The sequence below is a fragment of the Phasianus colchicus genome, chromosome 1 (genome assembly GCF_987193195.1).
Source record: "Phasianus colchicus chromosome 1, bPhaCol1.hap1.1, whole genome shotgun sequence".
Taxonomy (NCBI): Eukaryota; Metazoa; Chordata; class Aves; order Galliformes; family Phasianidae; genus Phasianus; species Phasianus colchicus.
The window spans coordinates 165,843,901-165,869,339 of NC_143436.1; the positions used below are offsets into that span (position 1 = coordinate 165,843,901).

General features: G+C 35.3%; 1 long non-coding RNA gene across 1 annotated transcript in view; it reads left to right on the forward strand.

Moving 5' to 3' along the window:
• The first annotated feature begins 415 nt into the window (after positions 1-415).
• The window catches only part of LOC149920222 (uncharacterized), a 64,936-nt gene continuing 39,912 nt past the window's right edge, over positions 416-25,439 (forward strand). Inside the window, exons 1-2 of the long non-coding RNA XR_016470246.1 lie at positions 416-607; positions 15,748-15,839. This is a non-coding gene — a long non-coding RNA (uncharacterized LOC149920222). The remainder of the gene's footprint in view (positions 608-15,747; positions 15,840-25,439) is intronic.

The following is a 25,439-nucleotide window of genomic DNA, read 5'->3' on the forward strand; positions in this document are numbered from 1 at the left end:
GAAGTTCCCTAGTTTTTCAATTTTAGATCAAGGAAAATTTAGCTAAGAACAGCTGTCTGTGGGAGAACTTTCCAGAGAGGTGAGCAGAAAAAGCAGTAAAAGGTGTGGGAATACAAGAAAAAACTGTTCAGAGCAGCAGCTGTGGGGCAAGATAAACAGCAAGAGAACCAAGGACACCTCTAGAAGAACAGAGAACATCACACGTCTCTGATTGGATAAGTGCCCGCATGAACGGTTAAGGAGTGTTTGTAGAATGCTCTGTTGACATGTAAAGGTGGATGGGAAAGTTGTAGGGGTGGATGGGAAAGCTAGAAAAAGAAAACTTGTGAAGGTATATAAGTGATGTGAGAACTTTTAATAAATGATTTGATCATTCACATCTGAATCCATGCATCAGATGCTGCAAAAAGGGACACAGTAAGCTGCTCTTTTGGCATGTTATAAGAGTATGCTTTCTTGCATCTAGGAATACCCAAGTCACAGCAGTGATGAAAAGAAGGAAATGATCCAAAGCACCAAAAGACAACTGAGTGACTTTTCTATTCACAGATTGATAGACTGAGAAGAAGGAAGGAATAAAAGATCTGTCTTGTGAAACTGAAGAGAGGTAAGATTGCTTTTATTTAATTTGACTTATAATGACACCTGCAGCTTTCTCTGTTTTAAAGAATTGCTCTGTTCCATTATCTTATTTTATGTTTCAAGCATATCTTTGATCTAAAGTCTGGAAGCAAATACGAAGATTGCCTTGCTGAACAACTTCATAAAATAACCATTTTGCCCATGTTTCTCCAATTCCTATGAGCTGCTTAAAGGCAATGTGTTGATGACTATCTTTTCTTTTGCTGTTAGTCTTGATCATCCAGGACATAATTAGTGATAAACTTCCTCTAAATTCTAAATCTTCCAGGTCCAGCTGATTAAATCTATACATAATGACTTCAATCTCTTTAATAAGCCTCCTTAATACGTCTTCCTTAACTTGATGTCTGGAAGCTGTTAATCATATCTATATTATGTGTAGATGATTTAGCCTCTATTTAACCTTCTTTTTAAAAAAACCTGGCACATGTTTCACTATGAAATAGCTTACAGGGACACATAATGTCAGCTACAGCCAATAAAATTATCTCATTTTCTGGAAACTAATAACATTTGTCTAAAGAATTCAGATTACATTAACTATACATGATAAGTTTAATACATCTTGCTGCGGAGAAAATAAGGATGAAGCAGGAAAAATATATTTTTTAAAAACAGCAAAAAAAAAAAAAATTGAAATACTAGCCACAAAAATATACATTCTTTTAAAAATGATAATTCAAACATTAGAAGTTATTTTAGTTCAATAAAACTAACTAATTTGTTCAACTAATTTGAACAAAAAGTCAATATATGGAAAAATAAATAATTTTCAGAGTATTTTATTTACTACTTTTGATCACTGTGTAAAAGCAGTTCCCCTTTCCTTGTTTAAAATCATAATTCCATAAATACAACTTTTATTCTATGCTTTGATGTAATATTTTACATCAGAATTTAGAAGAGTACAGGTTCTCTCTCTCTCTCTCCTCTCTCACTCTCTCTCTATCTACCTGTCCACCTACCTACCTGCTATGTTAGGGAGGGAGATGAAAAAGATCTGAGATTCATAGATAATATTTCAAATAAAGATTAAAGCTATTTTTGTAGTCAGTATAATTGGTATTCAGAAAACAAATCTTTCTTGCAATTTGTGTATGGTTTTACCACTAGCTCTTTCAGCATAGGTTTGAACTTTTTCTTCTTTAATTTCACTGCAAGATTCATGAGCTGAAGCCTGCTACATTTTCTATTCTATTTTTGCATTTTTCATTATCTCACTGTCATGTACCTGACATCTTCATGCAAATGTACAGAGTGACCTGTTCTGTTCATAGTCATTCAGAGATAAGCACTGTAGTTATTTAGGAGTGAATGCAAAGACTAAAGTAGTGTTTGTAGTCTCAGTGTGGATTTTTCAACTGGAATGACACAATAAGACATATTTATGCTCTGTATAGAGTTTTCTATTCAGTTTGTAAAAACTTGGTATTAAAGTATTGATGGGCTCTTTCTACGTTAATGGGTTCTTTGATCATCTTAAATCTCTCAGTGTTCAAATTGTACAAATAATAAGGACATTTTAAAGAATTCAGAAGATTTGTAATATTTGTGTGTATTGAAAAAATATAAATCATTTAGAAAATTGTTCAAAACACATAATCAAATCCATTTTGACTTAAATATCATACACAAAATTAAATGCTTAGAGGCAAATGTTGTCTAGTTCTTTCATTGAGAAAGTCAGAGCCAGATCTTTATACAGGCACAGGCTTTTTTTTTTTTTTATGATATAGTCAAAGAAGAATTCTTGTGGAAATGGCTGTGTACCACTTAACTATAATTAATAGTGATATCCACACATCTATCTAGGATTTCCTGAGCAAGAGTACCTATTCAAGTCCCACAAAAAGTTTGTGATGTGATTCTAACATATCTATAAAGTGAATTCTGAACTCCATACTGTCCCTGATGTGCTGTTCATCTGCAGACTTTGGCAAATGGTAGGGGTCAGAATGAAATACTCATATTTCACCAACTTAATTCAAAGCAAATACTGTAGTCCTATTTTCCCAAAGAATCTTCATAACATTTTGTGAATGTAAAATAAGAAAGATGCAGTATTAGGGAATTAAATAAAAATTCCAAATGCTTGAAATTGCTCTTAGAGAATATATTTCTTATTAGACCAATCTATGAGGTAGGAGGCAAGGATCAAATTTGATGTCTATGATTATACTTTTCTAGCTAGTAAGGAGATTTCCTTTAACATTAGGATGATCACTCTGGTAGATATACTGGGAGGTCCTAAATTTTCTTAAAGTTTGGAGATGATTTTCTCACAGGTGTGGACACTCAGCTCAGCAGGCAAGAATATCCAAATCCTGAAGAGTGAGTTTGTAGAGTGGAAATAATCCTAAGAGTCTCTGTGCCAGAAGATCTAACCTATCTTTCATTGTTATTGAAAATCTTAACAGTGTTCTGCTCTGCAGTCTGCCCTAGAGACACATCCTTTATCCCTGAACTTAATACCTTTATACCTGACTGCCCCGATTTTCTTTTCTGTGGCCCTCATATTATGACATATAAGGCAGTTTAAATAAAGGAAAAAAGCTAAAACATTTTCTTTGTCCTGCTCTCTGCTATAAAGACACTGGGGAGTCATATCTAGCCTCTGAAGTTTAATTTCTGCATCAGTAAATTAGAATGAGTTCCAGTTTTTCTTTGGCAAAGATTTTTTCTTCCTTGTCTGAACAAAAAGTAACAGTCATTAATTACATATTATGGACACATTAAATTTCTTTAGCAGGAACTCCTATGTGTGTCAGGCCAACAATTCTCTTGTATTTGTTTATTTGTTAAAAATAAATAAATAAATAAATGGCATTACATTATGATTTCTAGAATGAACAAGAGAATCTGTTATTGGCATGTTTCTAACTTCGTTGTATGATTTGAAAAAATCTTTTTTGTTGAGTATCGTTATCCTGAGGAAGATAGAGAAAAAAAGCAATAGAATAAGATTGACTGTAAATCACTGAGGACTCTCAGAGAGCCAGATCTCTTGCAGGGCTCTGCTGTGGGGAAGACTAAGGTGGTATTGTTTTATTATCTCTGTTTTCAAGATAATGTACTATGAATACTAATGTTAAGTGACAACAGTGGGAAATGTAGTGCAAGTATATGATAATAATAAAATGAGCTTGTCATCTGTTATTTCCATCTTTTACAGAGTAACTACGTCTAATCTAAACAAATTAGTTCTGTTAAAAATGGTGAGCATGCACATAGCATTGCATTATAAGTTCAAATTCTTGAACTGTTTGTGTTCTTCATTAGGCATGTACAGTGTTTCAAAGCTGTGGAAAAATGGAAAAAATCTTGTGATTTCACTTACAGTCAAAATTTAAGAACCGATACAGCTACAGTAAGACAAAAACTTTATATTTTCTCATAAGACACATAGCAATATCCATGTATAACAAGCTATAAGAAATGACAAGATAGCTTATATTAGGCACCTATTAAACATATGCCAGAGAAAAAATCATTAAAAGAAAAATTACAATGATGAAAAATTAGATAGAATTTCTTTTGCTGAAAACCCATCCTATTTTTGCAAATATTTAAATAAAATATTTTACAATAAATATATGATAGGCAAGGTTGGAATGTCATCTGGTCTCACCTTCTGCTACAGGTTACATCAGCTTGTTCAAGATCTTGTACAACTAAGTTTCAAAAATCTACAAAAATCGAGATTATCCAGCCTCTCTGAATAATCTGTTCCAGTGTCTGATTATCCTCACTCTGAATGTCTCCATCTATCTGTCTATCCGTCTGTCTATCTATCTATCTATCTATTATTTACCTATCTATAACTAGAATTTCCATTATGGCAACTTTTGGCCTTTCCCTCATGACCTTTCACCTTGCGATTCTGGGAGGACTCTGTCTTCTCTGTAACAGTCCAAATATAGAAGAATGCAGCAAACATCTTAGCCTTCTCAACGCTGAAGAAACTCACCTTCTTCCACCTTTCTTAATCTCATATGCTCCTGTATCTTCATCATTTTACCAACTTCCTATTAAGATTCATTTCATGTATTTGGTAAGCCCAAAGTGGAAAAACAGTCCCTCAGGTAGAGTCTTAGAAATGACATGCAGAGAAGAGCAATCACTTCACTTTATCTGATGGTTAAATTATTTCTAAAAGAGTTAGCCTTCACTGAAGCAAAGACTCATTGGTAACTAATGCTCGGCTTATTGATAACCAGGACCACCAAAATTATTTCATACAAAATAAATCCCCTGCCTACACTGTGGCATGGGGCTATTCCATTCCAAGCACAGAATTCAGCATTTGTCGTGATTTAATTCCACAGAGTGAGTTTCTGTCAACTCACTCCTTCAGTCTTTAGATGTCTCTCAAAATGGCAGTTTACTAAATGCACCCCAAATTTTATCTTCAGAAAATTCACTGTGTTCTTTCCCACTTTCCTTGTTGTTCATGAAGATCTTAAACAAGATCAGTCCCAGTTATAATCCCAAAGGAATACAATTCATAAAAATGCCTGTGAATTGTTGACTACCTAAGAGCAAATTTTTCATCAATCCAGTCAATTTTGTCAGCCTCGTTCTTTATACTTCCCGGTTATTTTCTCCTATTTTTACTTCAGGGGTACTACAGGTCACCCCACTGCATTTGTTCACTCAGCCACTTATCTCCATATAGAAAACAATCATAGTTAACAGGCATAATTTGTCCTTGGTGAATCAATCCTGGCTATTCCCTGCTACCTTTTTGTCCTTCACATGCTTGGAATTATCTTCCAAATGGATTTTTTTTACATTTTCCGCAGATACAGTCTGTATTACATTGGATCGTCTTTACCTTATAGAAGATGGCATAATATTTGCCTTTCCTGGGCCTCAGGGGACTCCTTTGACAGGCACAGACTTTGAAGATAACAGAGAGGGACCTTGAAATGGCATGTGCCAGGTCTCTCATCACTTCTGAATGTCTTCAGTCTGTCCTCATTGCAAGATTATACAGTTTGTTAACACGGTCCCTAGCGTCATATTTTTTTCTGCTGTTACACTGTACTTCACATAGTTAGACATAGGAGGCATGACAGCAGATACTCCAAGTATAGATTGACAGAAATGAGAAAATGAATATCACAGCTTTTCAAGTCTCTCTCATCAACAAGTCATTAGTAGTTAGCTTAGTTGGCTTATATCTTCTTCGTGTTTTTCTTTTTCTTTTCCGTTTTTTTTTTTTTTTTGTCTTTTTGTCTTTTTTTTTTTTTTTTTTTTTTAAATCTATTTCCGTTGCCACTACATTTACAGAAGCCCTGCTTCTTGCCTTCCTTTCTCATTCGTCATCAATTTCAACTACAAGTGAGCTTTAGGCCTAATTGCAACTGAACTGGATCTGATTGGGATAGAATTCACTTTCCCTACAGAAACCCATATAGCACTGTACTCTGCACATGTAGATAGGAGAATGTTAATATTACACCAATGCTTTGACTGTTGCCGAGCAGTTCTGGTAGAACATCAGGACTGCCTCTCCAATTTCTGCTTTTCTCCAAAGGTCAGCAGGCTGGGGGTGGAGGTAGAAAACCTGGAGAGGAGGCACAGCTGGGACAGATGACCTAAACTGACCACAGGGATGTTGAATACCATACAATATCATGTACAGCTATAAAGGCTGAGAAGGATGAAGGAGAAAAGGGGAGATCTCATTATGAAAAAGCTCTCATTAATTTCATTATGTTACTCTTTATTTCAACCTATGAAGTTTTGTTTTGTTTTTTTCTTTTTTTTCTTTTTTTTCTTTCTTTTTTCTTTCTTTCTTTCTTTTTTTTTTTTTTTTTCACTGTATTTTATCCTATCGTATTTTGTCAATGATTTGGTCAGGAGGTCAGTGCCTACCACGACATTCTCTTTCAGTCATCTCTCTTCAAATATAACCTCAAAAATAGCTGAGCAGCCTGTCATGCATTCCATAGCAAATGTTCATGTATTTAATCCACTTCTTCAAATACAGTTCAACATTCCTACTTCCTTACCTCTCTTTTCAGTATAAACAAATCACAACATGCCATAAATTCCATGACTGCAAGACAGCAAATTTAACCATTTCAATAATATTAGAACAAACTTTGTTTTCAATTATCCAGCTTCCACAAAATCTTCTTTTTTTTTTTTTTTTTTTTTTGTCTCCTTTTCTCTCCTATTCCATAGTCAATTTCACTTCCCTTACAATTCTGCATTTTCTAAGGATAAGAAGTCAGTTCTTATCTCTGAATCAAACAAAACTCCACAAGCTAGTTCCCGAGAATAAGCATAACATTTCTATAATTTGTGCAGATTGTTTCTTCAGCAAGTTCACATACCTACATCATGAGACAAATCTGTACCAACAACACAATATGCTATATTACAAAGTCACCTTTTTGATACAAATTATCAGAAAAATATTTTTTCCCACATTCCTGTATTCATGCTTACATTTCAACTACTGTTAAAAATAAATAAATAAATAAATAAATAAATTGTACATTTTAACTTTGTTCATAAAGTGAGGCATTATAACTCCATGACTTCATGCACATACTTCGATTTTGTTTTTAATCTGTGACAATATTAAAGTGAAAATACCACTACAATCCTTGAAGAGTGTGGAAAAAAAACTGTCTGCAAAATTGGTCACATTTCAAACAAGAAAGTAGTACTAGTATGAAAATATAGCCACTTTTTGAGTGGCTTCTTTCAGCCTTTCAGCCTTTCTTATTTTTTACTGCTTCAATCCGTAACTATATTTTTGAGAATTAACTGGAAATATTTTTTAAAAAACTGCATTTTAAAATCATCTGTCTTATCATTTAGCATACTTGATGGTTTAGTGGAGAGGTTTTATTGCTCTGGTCTGAGCTTTCACTGAAAGATATCTAAATGGATCTAGGTTACTCTTCTGACATTTAGACCATACTTTCATGCAAGCCATTACAACTTTTCCTTTGTTAATTTCATTGTTCTCCATTCTGTTTATGAAACTGTTCAGGCTGCTACACTTTCACATTTCACATTTTCACAAATTTAACACTTTCACAATCTATAGTATCTTTAACTTAAAAAAGTTTTAAGTTAGGCTGGTGGATAACATGACTGTTATGAATTAAAAAAAAAAAAAAAAAAAAAAAAAAAGAACAGTGTGTCATACTTTTGTTTTAACTAAAAATATTTTGAATTGTGCGCTAGGGAGGCTTTCTACCTGAGTAGGTAGAGTGAGATTGAATTAATGAAATTAAATCTTAGCCTCTCTATTCCTAAATATAAGCATGTGAATCTTTAGTGCAAAATTATACTTTCTAATGTGGTATTTTTCTTATTTTGCTTATCACCTCTACTGAACACCTAAGTTGTTTTTGACCATCTGTGTCTGTTATATCCTATGGTTGTTTGAGAAATACTTAGTAGTCTGTGTAGCTTCACTTCTTGTGAATGGACAGAAGCAATTATTTTATTTTCTTAACCACTCCCTTTCCATTTTCCTGTCTTAAGATAGAAGTAATACTTTTTTTTTTTTTTTCCCATACTTTTTTTCTACATATATACATTGTGTGATACAGGTGAGCAGTGAAGAATTATAGATTTCTGTAAAATTACAGGAGATGATAGATAAATCTTACCCTGAAATATAGATGTTCAGATTGTGATCTGCCTTGACATGAACATCAAACAGTTTGATATCTGATATTTTAATGGATTTTTTTTTTGTCTATATAAACAAACAACAAACAAACAAGCAAAAAAGAATACAATCACAAATATATACATATATGCATATACATGGTAAAATACTTTTAGCTACCTCTAGAAGATAAATTATACCATTCTAGGATGGGCAACTAAAGATTCATTCATTGTACTCTGGAGATATTTTCTGCTAGATTATTAAAGAAGACTTAAGACAGCTGGACTACAGACATCTAACTTTTAGACTTGCAAAAAGAGTGAAATTAGTTTCGCTCTATCTAATAGCTGATAATGGTCATACATTTGAAATAGATTACACTTACATAGTCATATGGTTAAAACAAACAAACAAAGAAAAAAACCTTATTTTTTCCTCTTAAAAAATGGCTGCTAGATAACAGCAGTAGATTGAAACTCCTGTCTTTATTTTTAGAACAAATTTGGAAATCAAATTTTCTGTTAAAAATGCAGTGTTTGCAAATTCATAATATATACAGCAGTATTATGTGTGGGTTTTTGTTTCTTTGTTTTTTGTTTATTTTTCCATTTCAGAAGATGAGGCTTCTATACATTTTCTTGATAGTTAAACTTCCATGTTTACCAGCATATTTATATATATATATATATATATATATATATAATATAAATATATATAAAAATTTATAAATTTATAAATATATAAATATATAAAGTATTTGGTTATTGCTTAATCACAGTATACCAAAATAGTTTAATGTCTTGTCCTTCACTGTAAACCCCGTGAGAGCACTATTTGTAGCAGACCTTTAGCACATACAAAACACCAACAGATTATATCATGACTACTATCACTACTATCTCTGACATTTTTATTGAGCAAGTTCTAGAGTGCCAGATGGAAAAAGAGGAGAACTAATAGTTCTGTAGAAGATTTAGTACTGACTCTATCAGTATGCCAAATGGGTCAACACAGGGTAGAAAGAAGAGAGAGAAAATAGATAGTGCCATCTTATTAAACAGTGTTTTATTGCTGGAATAATCAGGGAGGAAGCATATAGGCTGGCTTCCTCAGACATGGAAAAAGCTGCGGTACTCAATAAGTGTTTTGCTTCAGTCTTCAGTGGTGAACAGGCTCCACATGTCTGCCAGGTGAAGCAGCCTCTAGCTGAAGGTGAGAGGAGCAGATTCTGACCCACTGTAACAGTGGAAAAATTCTGAGACCTACTCATGACTCTGAATGTATATAAGTCCATGGGGCAAGATGATATACATCTCGGGATTCTGAGAAAGATGGTTGATGTGGTTGCTGAGCCACTCTCCATCATATTTGAAAAATCACAGCTGTTGGTTGAAATTCTCAGTGACTGGAGAAAGGGAAACACTACTCCCATTTTTAAGAAAGGAAGAAAGGAAGACATAGGGAACTACAGGCTGGTGAGCCTTACCTCTGCACCTGGGAAGATCATGGAGCAGATCCTCCTAGAAGCTATGTTAAGGCACATATGAGATAAAGAGGTGATTCAAGACAGACGGCATGGCTTCACCAGGGGCAGATCTTGCCTGACCATCTGGTGGCCTCTGATGGAGTGATGGCTTCAGTGGACAGGGGAAAGGCAATGGATGTCATCTGCTTGGACTTCTGCAAAGCGTTTGACAAGGTCCCTTCACCACATCCTTCTCTCTAAATTGGAGAGGTATGGGTTTGAAGGATGGACTGTCTGATGGATTAGGAATTGGCTGGCTGGTCGCAGCCAAAGGGTTGTGATCAATGGTTCTGTGTCAGGGTGGAGGCCGGTCACAAGCAGTGTCCCCAAGGGTCGGTCTTGGGACCGGTGCTCTTCAACATCTTTATCATGGACATAGATGATGGAATTGAGTACACTCTTAGCAAGTTTGCAAACAACACCAAGTAGTGCAGTCAATAAATTAGAGGGAAGGGAACCCATCCAGAGGGGCTTGGACAAGCTGGAGAAATGGGCCTGTGAAAACCTAATGAGGTTCAACAAGGCCAAGTGAAAGATGCTGCACTTGGGCTGGGGCAATCCCAGGTATTTATACAAAGTGGGAGAAGATCTCCTTGAGAGCAGCCCTGCGGAGAAGGACTTGAGGGTCCTGGTGGACAAGAAGCTGGACACGAGCCAGCAGTGCACCTGCAGCCTGGAAGGCCAATTGTTTTCTGGGCTGCATTAAAAAAGGGATGGCCAGCAAGGAGAAGGTGATTGTCCCCCTCTACTTGGCTCTTGTGAGGCCCCATCTGGAATACTGCATGGGTGGATAGTGATAGGTCAAGGGGTAATGCTTATAAAGGTTTAGGTTTAGGACATTAGGTGGAAGTTTTAGGTAAGACATTAGGAGGAAGTTTTTCACACAGAGGGTGGTGACATAATGGAACAGGTTGCCCAGAGAGGTTGTGGATGCTCCATCACTGAAGGCATTTAAGACCAGGCTGGATGTGTCTCTGGGCAGCCTGGTCTAGTGGTTGGCAATCCTGCCCATGGCAGGGAGGTTGAAACTAGATTTTTAAAATCTTTTTCAACCCAGGTCATTCTATGATATATTTCTTGAAGAAAAGGATAGACTTAGAAAAGAATGTAGGCTGCTGAAGAAGAATTTAATTGAAAATTAATATAATATCATTTACAATTCTATAAATAAATAAATTTGAGTACTTAAACACATTTAAGATGCATATATTAAACGATTAAAAGCAGATTTAATAAAAATACAAATTACTAGATTCTATGTAGGCTGGAAAGCTATTTTTGATGGAAAGACCAGATATATGTAGGTCACCATCAAAATAATGCCTCCTACTTATTTCCATGGAAACTACAACAGTTACAAAGAACACAATAGTATTATCAATTGAGCACAATCCCAGATACAAACCACAATTTTTTAACATTGTCACATACACTGATCTACTGCTTATTTAAATACATTCAGATGATAATTTCATTGAAAATATTGATAAACTATGTTCATATTGAGCTGAACTCTCATATTTTTACAATGACATCAAAGTGATAATATAAACTAGATACACTATACAATCTATGTACACAAATGTTTAAATTCACATATATATTTCATTTAAGTTTTGATCTACATAGCACTTAATTTATGGGTCTCCCAGTCGTAATGATGAATGAGAGGAAGTCATGTCTAAGTAATATTAAAGTCCTGCAGTCAAAAAAAAAAAAAAAAAAAAAAAAAAAAGCGAAACAAACAAAAAACAAACCTTAATGAACAAAAATTTATTTAAACACACATAGAAGAATGGGAAAAAATACAAGTATCCACCAAAAGTATATTTTAAAGGACTTCTGAAGACCTAAAGAACATATAAATATCAAGTGATCTTTCTACTGTAAAGCTACTTCACTAGCTAGAAGATGCTAGACGTTTTCCACCTATGTATTTATCAAAGAAAGCTTTACAGCAAATGTTGAGCTGAGTTTAATCCAAAATAGTAAGGGATTGAACAATGTGACATACAAAGAGAGAGCTGGGACTGTGGCTTGAAGAAAACATGAGGGATCTGACCAATATGCGTAAATGAGAGCTGTAGTAGGGATATTGTGAATAGAGCCAGGTTTTTCTCAATGAAGACTGTCAATAGGACAAGAGGCAATGTCACACAGGTTTAACCATATGAAAATCTATTTAATAGTAAGATCATTATTATTTATGTTTAATTATAGTTACATTCCAACAATTTAAGATGCTTCACAGAGAGACTGTTGAGTCTGTCCTTGAAGGCATTGAAAAACAGACTGGTCATAGTTCTGAGAAAGCTGCTGTAAGCTGACTGCTTTTAGGCTTGGACAGTTTGCATAAGTACCTTCCAGCCTCAGAGATTCTGTGCTTCCATGTCTGTGATCTGATAAATCCTCTTTTCAGAACTGCTTGTCCAATTCAGTAGCTCTTCCTTTGTTTGCTTGCTTGCTTGCTTGCTTGTTGCAAGACAGATTTTGCTCTGTACAAACATTTCAGAAAGAGCTTTAATTAATGGAAGTAAAGAGACTGATGTACAAATGAGTGTTCTTGTGTTTGATTACACATTCTTGAGTGCAATTATGGGAATTCACTTCAAAAAATACTATCATGCCCGTTCATAATGTATATTCATGTCCACTGGAACAATTCCTACTTCAAACCTTTGAGCAGATCTAATCAGCTCCAATTTAAAAGAAATTAGCTTACTAGAAATATATGTTTCCCTTCTTCCTCCTTACATATAAAGGCCACCATAATTACCAGAATATTAGAAGCAGTTATTCAACCTGTTGTAGCCTAATTTTGTGTACCTTTAGCTTACCTTTAGTTTTTAATACTGCTTTTCACTTAGTGTAAACATTGGCTTGTTGGCCAGACAGTGACAAAGATTAAATTTTTTATCACTTCGAGTGGATGTCCCTTATTTAATTTCTTTGTCTCACAAGTCCAAAAGGGGATGGGAGCTGAAGAACAAGAAAATTCTTCAGAGGAACATAGAACTATACAGTTTTTGTCTAAGTCTCACTCTCATCCGATTTCAACATGAAAAAAGTGGAACTGGGATGCAGTCTACTTAATATATACACAGAACCATTGCTTGCACTTTGTGAACTCTTTAAATCATTCCAACAAGAATTAGTGTTACATTCCCATAGTAATGATGTAAGTTCCTAAATGAAAATGGGCAAATATGTTCTGTGGGGGAAAAACTGTCTGTTCTGTTCTTTTTTGATACTGGCTGATATATCAGCTTAATCATAGACAAAAATAAATTGTTTTCTTGAATGCTTCTAGGAAGACATTGTAGGTATCCAAAAGACCTTGCACATATATATTTGGGATTCACCTGGAGTTGAATACCTGATACTCAAAACAGTTGCTTAAGGACAGGCAAGTAATGCTACATGATACTTTAGCTCATCTGCACGGAGATGGCAGATAGAGTGTTAAAGAAGATATATTTGTGTCATGAAGCCAAAGATAAGGTACTCACTCCAACACTGCACAGCTCTGTACAGGCAATCTAGTACATCCCAACTTTTCTCAGATGATTTACTCTTTAAGCTGCTGAAAGTGTACTGGGAACTCAGATATCTTGTTTATCTGCATTGTGTGCAACTGAATGGGGATCTGAATCCCAGTTCATTATGCATTATAATTGAAGATTAGCGAACAAAGTGCAAGTAGACATGACAGCGCTGTAAGGCATGATCTGAGAACTTTTATCTTTAGCAGATACCTGTAAAAATGAACAACAAAGTCCTCTGGATATTGTTCTTTGATCCATATATTGAAACTTAAAAGAGAAATAGTGATCTTGGTAGTTTAAAAAAAAAAAAAAAAAAAATTGGAAGCAGAGTCACAGTGAGAAAGAGAGAATAGATACAACAATGTTTATCATATTTGGCTATGAGGTTACTGTGTAGATATTGGGATGAAGGAAAGATCTGGGAATGACTCTGAGGAAATTATTATCAGTGATCACACTCCAACAAATTCAGAGTAAGGAAACTTAAACAATCTTCAGCAATGTTTAGAGGCATAACTTGTGTGTTCTACAACTTATGCAAAGCTTTAGAACAAGGGAGCTTTAATACTGTTGAAAGCTATGTTTGTAGGTAACTCTAATTTGCCTGATGGCTATAATATACATACATATCTCTGTAATAAGCAAAAGTTCTGTATTTTCACTATGGTCTGCTAATGAAGTATGTAAAGAAACACAGTAATAGAAAATCAAATCTGATTCATTTGTGCTTTTTGTTGTTGGTGGTGGTGATGTTTCGATTTTGCTTAAAATTCTTAATTTACAGTACAAAAATTATTCATAACAGTGACTTCTTTGGCAACAGTCCAGCATGAAATGAAGATGTCACATTTAAATGTCAGGTTAGTCTTTTCAATGTCTTAATAACTCCTGTAGGGTTAAGTGTAGCAGAAGTGATTAGAATTATTGTACTACTGCCCACAATCATCTATGTGAAGTGTTTCACTGTAAATTAGAAATATATGTTCTAACATAAATACATAGCTGCATTAGACAGTTGGGCATGACTTTGTTTACTATAAAAAATATACATATATATATATTTCCTCGCTCACTTGAAGACTTTTAAAAAGGGCTTGTTTTTATCCCATCTCTAGTGCTTCAAAGCATGAAGATATTAAAATACTTGTGATATCTATTTCTTATTGTGCATTTAAGAGGGAAATAATCATTTGCCCTCTTGACTGACTTCAACACTGAATATTTGAAAATGTAAGTATACTACAATCAGGTAGTTTTAATCTCTCTATACAAAAGATCATCATTTGCATCTCATAATATGAAATTCAAAATAACTACTCTATTACCCAATCTAAATGATAATGAATATTCCTTTCTAATTGCTGTCCAACCCATTTACTACACAGAAGTAAAATAAAATCTGAATAAGTTATTTGATCCTCTGTAATGGGTTATCTTTGGCTAGCTGTCAGATGCCGACCAAGATGCTCTCCTTCTCTTCCTCTTCAGCAGAACAGGGGAAGAAAATACTATTAAAAAGCTCATAGGTTGAGAAAACAATAGGAAGATTGCTCACCACTTTCCATCATAGACAGACTAAATATGGGAAAGATTAATTTAACGTGTTGCCAGCAATAATAGCAGAATGACAGTAGAAAATAATAATAATAATAATAATAATAATTTTAAAAAAATCCAAAAATACCTTCCCCACAAACCATATGTCTTCCTAATCTCAACTTCTTTCCCAAATATTGTGTCTTCTTCCACTTACCAATTGGTGCAGAGAGATAGCAAATTGGATACGTGGACAATTCCTAAAACTTTTTCTTTGACACTCCTTCCTCCTCATACATCCTTCTCCAGTGTGAGGTCCCTCCTAGAGGATACAGCCTTCATGAATTGATTCATGAACTGTGGGTCCTTCTCACAGAGTACAGTCCTTCAGGAGCAGAATCTTCCATTATGAACACTCATTTGGTCGCATCTCCTACCAAAATGTGGGCTCTCCATGGGCTACATCCTCCCCAGGCCACATCCACACGCTGCAGTGTGGGCTTTTCAACAAGCTGCAGTGTAGAAACCTGTTCTGACGTGGTCTTCCATTGGCTGATAGAGGGACCATAGCTCCTTCACCATAGTCCTCTCCATGCACTGCAGGAAAGTTCTGCTCCAGAACCTGGAACACCTCTTTCTTCTCTGCCTTTGGTGTCTGCAGGGCTGTTTTTTCTCACATTTTTCTTTCTCTTCTCTTTCACAGTTATTGTGCAGATTATTTTATTTTAATCTTAATTATGTTATCACAACAGCAGCATTGCTGATATGACTCAGATTTGGCACTAGTGTGCCCCTCCTGTTTGTGTGATCTGTTTGTGTCTGTCATGGTGGTAACTCCCAATCTTTTTTAACAGAAGCCACTCCTGTAGACTCACTGCTACCAAAGCTTTGCCACAAAAATCCAATACATCCTTCAAGCTGTGATATCATATACCAGAGAGAGAAGGTGAGTGCCTCCCTTGCTTCCACCTCATGCTTGGAGTGGAAAAATTTAAACTTAAATTTGAAAAAAAGTTATGAAACCTTTGTGAAAAATAAGGGTAAGATCAAACTCAAGTCTTAAAGAGAGTGATTTCTAAGTCTGAGTTGGTCTGTTGCTTTCCTTCATAGTCAGTGGAAAGAAGGAGCTACTTTAAAGAGCAATTCATCTAATTCTGAGACAAGAAACTGCAGTAGGTTAGATGAATCACCTTGAATCCTTATTCATGGGACTGCTTTGGTATACAGGCCTGTGGCTATGAAGGCAAATGGGAATGTTGTTTTAGATTAAATGGATAGATGGCTAAAGTTAAGTAAGATTAATCCCATCCTTAATACCTAATGTTTTGTATGTTTTCCACATCATTCCCAAGCCTCAGTATGTTGACTACAGTGTTCCAACACTAATCTAATTCTTACATGATATGTATGCTATTTATTATGTGGGAGTGGGTGGTTAGAATTATTGAAGTAGAAAAGAATAAGAGTGGCAAACTACAGAGATTTATCCCCATGCCTCTTCAGAGTGCACCATATATTAGAACTGCCTTAGCAACAGAGGCATTAAATTGCTGAGTTGTAGATCTGACCTGAGCTGGTATGAGCAACGTACAATTCTCACTCTGTTTAATTCACCTTAGTTAGAAAGTTGCTCCTTCTGATCTGAGAATTTTAATAAGAGAACTGTATGATAGAAATGCAGAAATAATTTTAAAATAAAAGAGAACAGATAATGCATTCAGAGAGCACTAGTGAACCTGTGACTTTGTTTTTAATGAATTGCTGCAGATTTAAATAACAGTTTAATATATACCATTCAAATAAGTTGCCTGGTGAATAAGATGCCAGGAGACTTTGCTTAGCCTTGCATTTATTTCCTACTTTATTTCTCAGTCTGATTAGAGGAAATTATTTAATATTCAAGGCATCTCAATAAGCAAAGTGTATTGTATAGTTAATAGTTAGAGATCACTGCTAGAAAGAGTCTTAGAAAATGCAGATATCATTCCTTTTTTAAATGCGAGACTGATTTTCTGACAATGAATGGTATTATTAGAAGTCACCATGTTGTCTATGATAGTGCAAAGGATTGCTTATGCATCTATTGACTGAACAAAGTATACTGACCATTTACTTTATGTAGTTGTTGATTAAAAATGCATGAAATACAGTTCTCTTGAAAATATAAGCAAGTGCTTATTGGGCTTTTTCAGATATTTTGAAGTCTACTCAGTCCAGGAAAGGCTTGTGCCAAAATTAACCAAGAAGGGCCCCCACTCCATCATAATTTTTATTACAAAATTTCACTGCTTCCTGGAAAATGAGAATCTTCAAATAAAATGGTTATTATATTCTTTATGAAATATAACAAATAAATTGTCAAATTATTTTCCCAATCCTTGTTCCCTTTGCTTATATATATTAGGGACATTAAACTGCTGTAAGCCTTCTTGCCCCTACCTGGTCTCCGCAGAGTGCTCCTCCAACTCTAGCCATGAGCCTAGGAGACTCATTTCAGACAAGTCACAATCATCAGTCCCTGCCTCAGCAAATCTGCAGGAATGACAGACGTAGTTCTTTCACAGCCTTGTCCATTCTGATCATGAAGTACCTTGATTTAGACCCAGCCCGTCAACTGTGGACGCTCCATCACACATCGCTTGGACACACACACAAAAAAAAAAAAAAAAAAAAGGCCCTGAACCTATTGGCTTTCCAGCTTGACCTCAGACTATGACCACATCACTACAATGTGTAGTACAATGAGTTGGACTATCCCTTGGCCTTGACCACCATCACTTTGTCCTAATTGCCTCAGAATCACAGAATGGCCAGGGTTGGAAGGGATTTCAAGGATCATGAACCTCCAACCCCCTGCCACAGACAGAGCCACCAACCTCCCCATTTAATACTAGACCAGGCTGCCCAGGGTCCCATGCAGTCACCTCCAGAACACCTCCAGGGATGGGGCATCTGGGCAGCCTGGTCCAGCATCTCACCACTCTCTCTGTAAATAACTTCCCCCTGACATGCAACCTAAATCTTCTCTCCCTCAACTTAAAACCATTTCCCCTTGTCCTGCTGTTATCTAAACTTTCAAAGAGTTGATTCCCCTCCTGTTTGTAGGCTCCCTTTAGGTACTGAAAGGCTGCAATGAGGTTACCCTGCAGCCTTCTTTTCTTCAGGCTGAACAAGCCCAGCTCCCTCAGCATGTCTTTGTAGGGGAGGTGCTCCAGTCCCCTGATCATCTTTGCAGCTCTGCTCTGGACCCTCTCCAACATCCCTCTGTCTTTCTTGTACTGGGGGCTCCAGATCTGGACACAGTATTCCAGATGGGGCCTCACAAGAGCAGAGTAGAGGGGGACAATCATCTCCCTGTCCCTGCTGGCCACCCCTTTTTTGATGGAGCCCAGGATACCATTTCTGAGCTTCAGGAGCACATGTTAAGTTTTTCATCTATCAAGACCCCCCAGGCCTCATTGGGTACTGTGAGGCAAGGCCAGCTGTCCCTGGGATTTCCTCCTTGGTGCCTTCCTTGACAATAAATCAGTATTTATACTCAGTCCTCATTATATTAGGATGATGGGTTGTTGTGTTGATTTTTTGAGATGCATTAAGAAACGTAGGATTGGCCCTTGGAAGGACACCACCTTGATATGCAAAGTAACATATTCCCAACAGTATTCCAAGAACCATTTAGTAGAAGGCAAAATAAATCAAATTCAGTAGAACAGCTATAGATAATCTTGTACTTTTTTTTTTTTTTTTTACTTTTTTTTTTTTTTCCCTGACAAGTGGATAAATAAAGTACAACTTCTCAGTAATCAAACCTTCTTTGCATTAGACAATAACAGTCATTTACTGTCTAGGAGAAAATCCATACCATAGCAAACTGAATACATGAGGCAAATAAATAATGCTTAGAAGCATGTTTGAAGATTTACTGACTTTATTCAAAATTTGGAGAAACACTGCAGTGGAAAGATGAGCTTTTATTTTTCTAAATGTTTTCTATATTAATAAGTGGGAAACACATATTGATGTGAAAATTTTACCAAATATGTTCCCAGAAAGCCACACAAAAGAGAAATACATTTTGAACTATGAGTACTGATTCAGCACGTATTTCAGCTGAGATCTTCTTGACCGTGTGCACCACTTTCATGGTTTAATATTTCTTAAAATCTATCTTCTCTATTCCTCTGGCAAAGATTATACAATCTAACCCCATTATTTAGCCATAGCCTATAACAACTAGCATCTGTCTACCAGGAAGAAAATATTAATTTAATTTTGTGGCTCAAAATTACATGCTAGACATGTAAATATCTTGCTTCTGTGCTCTTTTTCATCCATGTTAAGATCCTTATCTAAAGAAATGTAAGAACTTCCTGCACTTTCTACTTTTAGAAAATATAATCGATTCAGATCATAAAGAACAGTGTATTAAGAACATTAGCCAAGAAAATAACACTTGGAGATTTATAAATTAAAGTGTGCTCTTACTGGTCACGCAAAACCAAGAATTTTGCTTTTATCCTGTTTAGAATGTCGTCATAGTATTGAACAAAAGAAAGTTGACATATCTGTAATCTCTAGTGAATCTGATAATCCTTTCCCCTTCTGCTGTCCAAATATTAACTTGTGACGTGATTTGAGGTATTGCTCTCATCAGAGCCAAATGTCTGACAGGCTCAGTATATATATTCTGTACAAATGAATAGAGGTTTTAAACATTTAATAAAAATCCAGCAATATATGTATTTATATCCTTTATGTTGATGTGCGCAATCTTTTGATTCATAGAGTTGAGCTGAAATACATTTTCTTCTGAACTCCTAGATTCCTGAAAGATTAAACCAAAAAGTATTTGTCTATCACAACAAATTACATACTTAATATGATAAACAAAGGGAATTTACAAGGATAAACTGATTTTTAAAAGCTTTTGTGCATGTAAACCTGGCTTTCTGTTTTTGAGACTATTTTAATATGGGATAACTGATAAAATATTACCATGCCATCTTTATTCCTATTAGAATATGAAAGCAAAATGAAATTGCCATAAATTACAAAATACAATAGACATTTTAAAGCCCTCTTTCACCATTTCATTGATTTTATTATTATTATTCAACATAGCTTGGAGAACAATTGAAGTTCGCAAGTGACATGTAACAAATCAACTTCCTTCAAATCTCAGAGAACTTGAGTATGAAAATGTGTGGCAGAAGAGCTCAAGCCAGTTGGCCTCCCAGATTCCTAGCTTGTGTTCAAAGTGGGAAAAAAAAATGCTTTCCAGAGCTTGAGCAGAAGTGGCAGGGGCAGTGAAGCACCTTAATAATAGTTATGCCTGTGTAAACAAACATGCATAGAACATTTCACACTGGGAAGAGAAATACTGAGGGTAATGAAGGGAAATTGTTGATGTGTAAATGAAGATGTATAATAGAACTGAATACAAAAGTATGTGATGTCACTTCTTTAGCCTAGCTTCATAACAGAACCAGTAAATAAGTCTGAAACATGTCAACATTTGTATTTTTGTACATGGAGATTTCTTAATTATTAGTAGTATTATCATCCGAACACGAGGAAAGATGTGAAAAATGACAGAATATTTTGTCTCTTTTTCCCGGCGTTTTTGCCATTCAATCCATAATTAAAAGTGGAAGAGTTTCTTGCCTTATTTCTCTACATTTTTTAGAAGTTATTAAAAAAGAGATGAACTTTAATTGCAAAGCTCACCTTCTGCTGCTTCTAGCTCTGAATGTCAAACCCAAAAATTTTGTTTGAACCATCTCTGTCTTTACAAACTTTCATAAAATCTAAGGCTCAGTACAGAAACAATCTTTAATTCAACCCTGAAATCTGAAGGTATGGCATTTGCATAGGAATAATTCTCTTGAAATAACACAGTTTACATTTAGCGAAAGTTGATATCAGATAAAACATTGTCAAAACCTTTTAAATTAGGTCATTCATTCTGCTGGCTGTGTTCTGATGGAACACAAAGTGCAAGATGCAAAATACTAGCATGACTAGATACAAACTTTTTTCTACTTTCTCTCATGCATTAGCCTGCTCAATATGTTTTATTGATGCTGCCCAGCATTTACACAGATGGTGAGAGAGTTCATTCAAAGGTTTTGGATGCAGACACTCCAGACTATAATGTCTTTATAATCATGGAAGCTTTACAGATTTTTTTCCCTAGAAATCATAGCTTTGCCTTTTTCCAATTATTCTAATCCTCCTTTAGTTTATCACATTGATTGTGGAAAACAAATGCTAGATCTATTTGGTCTTTCTGGGAAACATAAGAATTGAAGAAAAGGCATAAAGAGAATTTGTAAGCCTTTCTTAAAAATTTTTACACCTTTTTTCCAACAGCACCAACAGTAAAATGAAACAAATAAAACCATCAATGCAGGATTAATACACTGCTAGGTATATATTAAACACACGCCACCTTTGCATGTCACAACAGCTAAATTAATACCTCTAAACTAATGAACCACACGTTTTAGACAGCAGCAAGTCATCAAGGCCTTTCTGAATGCTTTTATCTTTTTTTTTTTTTTTCTTCTTTTTTTCTTCCATTCTGTTTCTCTTAAATCTTGTAAGAGATATCAGAGATATCTTTTGTAATTTCCAGCTCTCATCAACTGAAATTCTTTCTAGTTCATCCATATTATGTGAATTTACCAGTTCTGATTTATTCCCTCTTTCACTGATGTCTCACAGCTATAGAGAAAAAAAAAAGGGGGGGGGGGGGGGCAATGGTATATTTACAAAGGTTTTCATAAAGTTTAGTCAATGTCCCAAGATGTTCTGCTTTATTAGGGAAAGTGAGATGGAGACATTCCCCCATTGTCTTGCTCCAATTTATAGGAGGGAGAAGAGTGTACATAATACACATTATTTATATATGTATACTTGACATGAGATTAAGAAACAACAGCTCAAATGCTGGTCTGACCAGTTTATTACAAATCTTAATCAGGGAGACAGGGAAGGAGAAGCCAGCAGCTATTATGAATTAGGGTGATGGGGAGGGGAAAGCGGGCAATAGAAAAGACAAGAAAGAAACAAGAATTGTGTAAAGTGGGAATAGTCACCACCAAGATCCAGCAGTGTCCCGTAGTACGCCATTCCAATGGTCTGAGGAAAAAGCGCAGGGGAGAGCAACACCAGAGTGGCTGGCTGGGCAGCAAGCAGGTACAGAGCAAGTCCAGAAGGAAGAGGCAGGTCTCTGTTAGCAAGCCTAGGAGAGTCCATTAGTAGGCAGGCATCACGTCATGAGGCATCTGATGTCAGACATCTCCCCTTTTGGTTGTTGGTCCCTTTTTTATCCTTCTTCTGCCAACATGGCATTCCTGGGTGCTTGGGTCAGTGATTCCTGAGATGATCTTCCACGAGATAAGCCCACACAAAAAACTGCTTCCTGGCCATTAAGCTGCAGTTTATCTCTTTCTCTATCGTTGCCCCTGGCCTGCAAATTTTCAGACAAAAGATTTTGCCAACTTTGATCGGGACTTGACTGGATTTGTCCATGTCCTATAGACAAAAGATTTCTCAGCCCTTGTCCAGGACTTGCCTGGACTTGTCCTCAGCAAGCTTTGAGACAAAGGTGCAAAAGAATAATGACTTAAACCAGTTAAAATGTACTATTGCAAAATTTGCAAAATTACCATAAAATGCTATACAAATATATCCAATGATACCATTACACAAGTTCTAACACCTCAGATTATCTTCCTTCCTGCTGTGGGACAGGTGCAGGTGACAGGTTGTCTCCATTCCTCTGTTGATATCTCCTGAAGACTTTGTCCTTCCAAGTAGTTGAATTTCCTCAGAACAGGATTTTAGGTGTTTCTGTCACATAATCATTTTGTTGCTCCTAGTGCATTCCGAAAAAGTCCTCAGTATTATTACTGCTTTTGGTAGAAAAAAAGCAATTAGTTCCTAACTTATAGGTGGAATATATAACACTTTCCTTGCAGAATGCAGATTGTTAAGATGCCAGAAAATCTCCACGTTGAAGACTTGTGGAAAACACAGGAACCTGATATGCAAATAGTTGCATACCTTCCTTTTAGTGAATATCTCTGGACAGAAAGCAATAATAAAATAATTAAACTAATAAACATAATATTTAATAATTTCATGATTTTTTTTTTTTTTTTTAAGAAGCTATCATCATTTTTATTTAGGATGATGAGATATTCAACAAAGTGCAATATTTAACAAAGTCAAATATCATTCACTTTTTCATTAGGTACTGCTTCTAGATTTGGTTTACCTGTAAACTGTCTTAGCATTTATTTTTAAATTAAAAGTTTTCAAAGTTAACATTACAATCTAAACATATTTTTACAACAAAGCAAAGAAATGCATTAGAGAACAGCAATAAGAACAAACAAAAATAATCTGTATTCAGTAAAATATTTCTGGAAATCTAATGTGTCAGTTATGGAGCAAGAGTAAAGAAAGAAAATCTCATTTTATACAAATCCAGAAACTGTATTTTCTGGATTCATTTACCATACGTTATGTTTAGCCTTGATGCAATAAGACTTCTTGTCATATTCTAAACTGTTTTGAGTGAACAATAAATATCTAAAATGAAAAAAATTCTCAGTCGACGGGGGTGACATGCCCATGAAGTTCAAAGTGTGACTGACAACAGATGATTCAAAGAAAGCTCACTTTATTTCAACACTAAGCTTGTTGAAGGAGGGTGGCTTTTATTAAACAACTGTGTTAATTAAGTGGACCAGATGGATGTATAAAAATCATGTATATCAACTGGCAGTGAGTTTCTCCTCAAGTTTATTAAAAGAGTATGTATATCTCTTTGATTTTAGTCAGACCAACACTGGGAGAATTAATATATTACTTAGCCCAATACAATACGTGAAAACTAAACAACTGGTATTTTTAGAGAGCAAAAGGCCTGAGCTGGCTTCAAATCTCCCAGAAACTAGGAATGCCCAGTGTTGTGATGGTATGTTTTAAAGACCTATAATGGGAATCTCATTGGTTTTGTTTGTTTGTTTTTGTTTTGTTTTGTTTTAACTTTATATTGTAATTTCTGTATCTTGCACTTAGTATCTTACATTCATATTGTGGTTTTGGTATATTTTTTTTCGTTCTGTTGATTCAAAAATCACATGCAACATCAAATAGCTTCATATAAGTACATACAAAAATTACAGCCTCTACATGTGGAATATCTAAAATAACTTGATGAGGAAATATTGGACTCTGAAAACTATGAGTTGTACTTCCCTCAAAAAAAAAATATCTATTCATCAAAATGGGGACTGAGAATAGTAGGAGAAGGTTGAGATGCCCAGAAAACATGGTATTTTTGTAATATGTAATTCAATGATAATGTTCAGTCAACAGAATTCCGGGAGGGGGGGGGGGGGGAGAAGACTACTACTGTTTTGCACATTAAGTACAGTTGCCTTAGGTCAATACTAGCTGTCCTTGGAGAAGATTCAGCCTCTGCAGAAAATAGTGTTACAGAATATAGAGCCATTTCAACTTCCAAAACAAAAACAAAAACAAAACAAAACCACCAGCCCTAGTCCTCAAACTCCTTTTCAGGAAAAGGAAAGGAAAGGAAAGGAAAGGAAAGGAAAGGAAAGGAAAGGAAAGGAAAGGAAAGGAAAGGAAAGGAAAGGAAAGGAAAGGAAAGGAAAGGAAAGGAAAGGAAAGGAAAGGAAAGGAAAGGAAAGGAAAGGAAAGGAAAGGAAAGGAAAGGGAAAAGGGAAAAGGGAAGAGGGAAAAGGGAAGAGGGAAAAGGGAAGAGGGAAAAGGGAAGAAAAGGGAAGAAAAAGGAAGAAAAGGGAAGAAAAGGGGAAAAAAAGGAGAAAAAAAGGAGAAAAAGGGAAAAAAAGGGAAAAAAAAGGAAAAAGGAAAAAGGAAAAAAAAAGGAAAAAAAAGGAAAAAAAAAGGAAAAAAAAAAGGAAAGAAAAAGGAAAGAAAAAGGAAAAAAAGAGGAAAAAGGAAAAAGGAAAAAGGAAAAAGGAAAAAGAAAAAAAAGAAAAAAGAAAAAAGAAAAAAGAAAAAAGAAAAAAGAAAAAAGAAAGAAAAAAGAAAAATGAAAAAAAAAAAGGAAGATCTTTTGCTTTCCTTTATCTTTACATTTTAATATGAGAAAAGTTGACATTTCTTTAATAATAACACTACTTTCATGTTCCATTATTAATATTGTGAAAGGTAATCAGTCCACAGTACTGGCACCCTATGCTTTTATTTCAAGACCTCCAGGAGAATTAGCCTCAGCACTATTGTATTTTTAATGTGTTGTTTGCCAGTGCAAGGAAAATTTCACTGCGTCTCTCAGATCTGATTTTCATTACTGGTATTAGTTTATTATCTTTGTCCAATAAACCCCACAGTTATCCACATTAATATGTGCGATACAAAAATCATTGAGTTCAGCATGGATATGGTCAAAGGATAAAAAATGAAGAGGTAATACTGTTCATGTGCCATGGCTTCTGACCTGGACCTGTTATTCAGAGACATCCAATTCTCTTAAGCTCAGCAA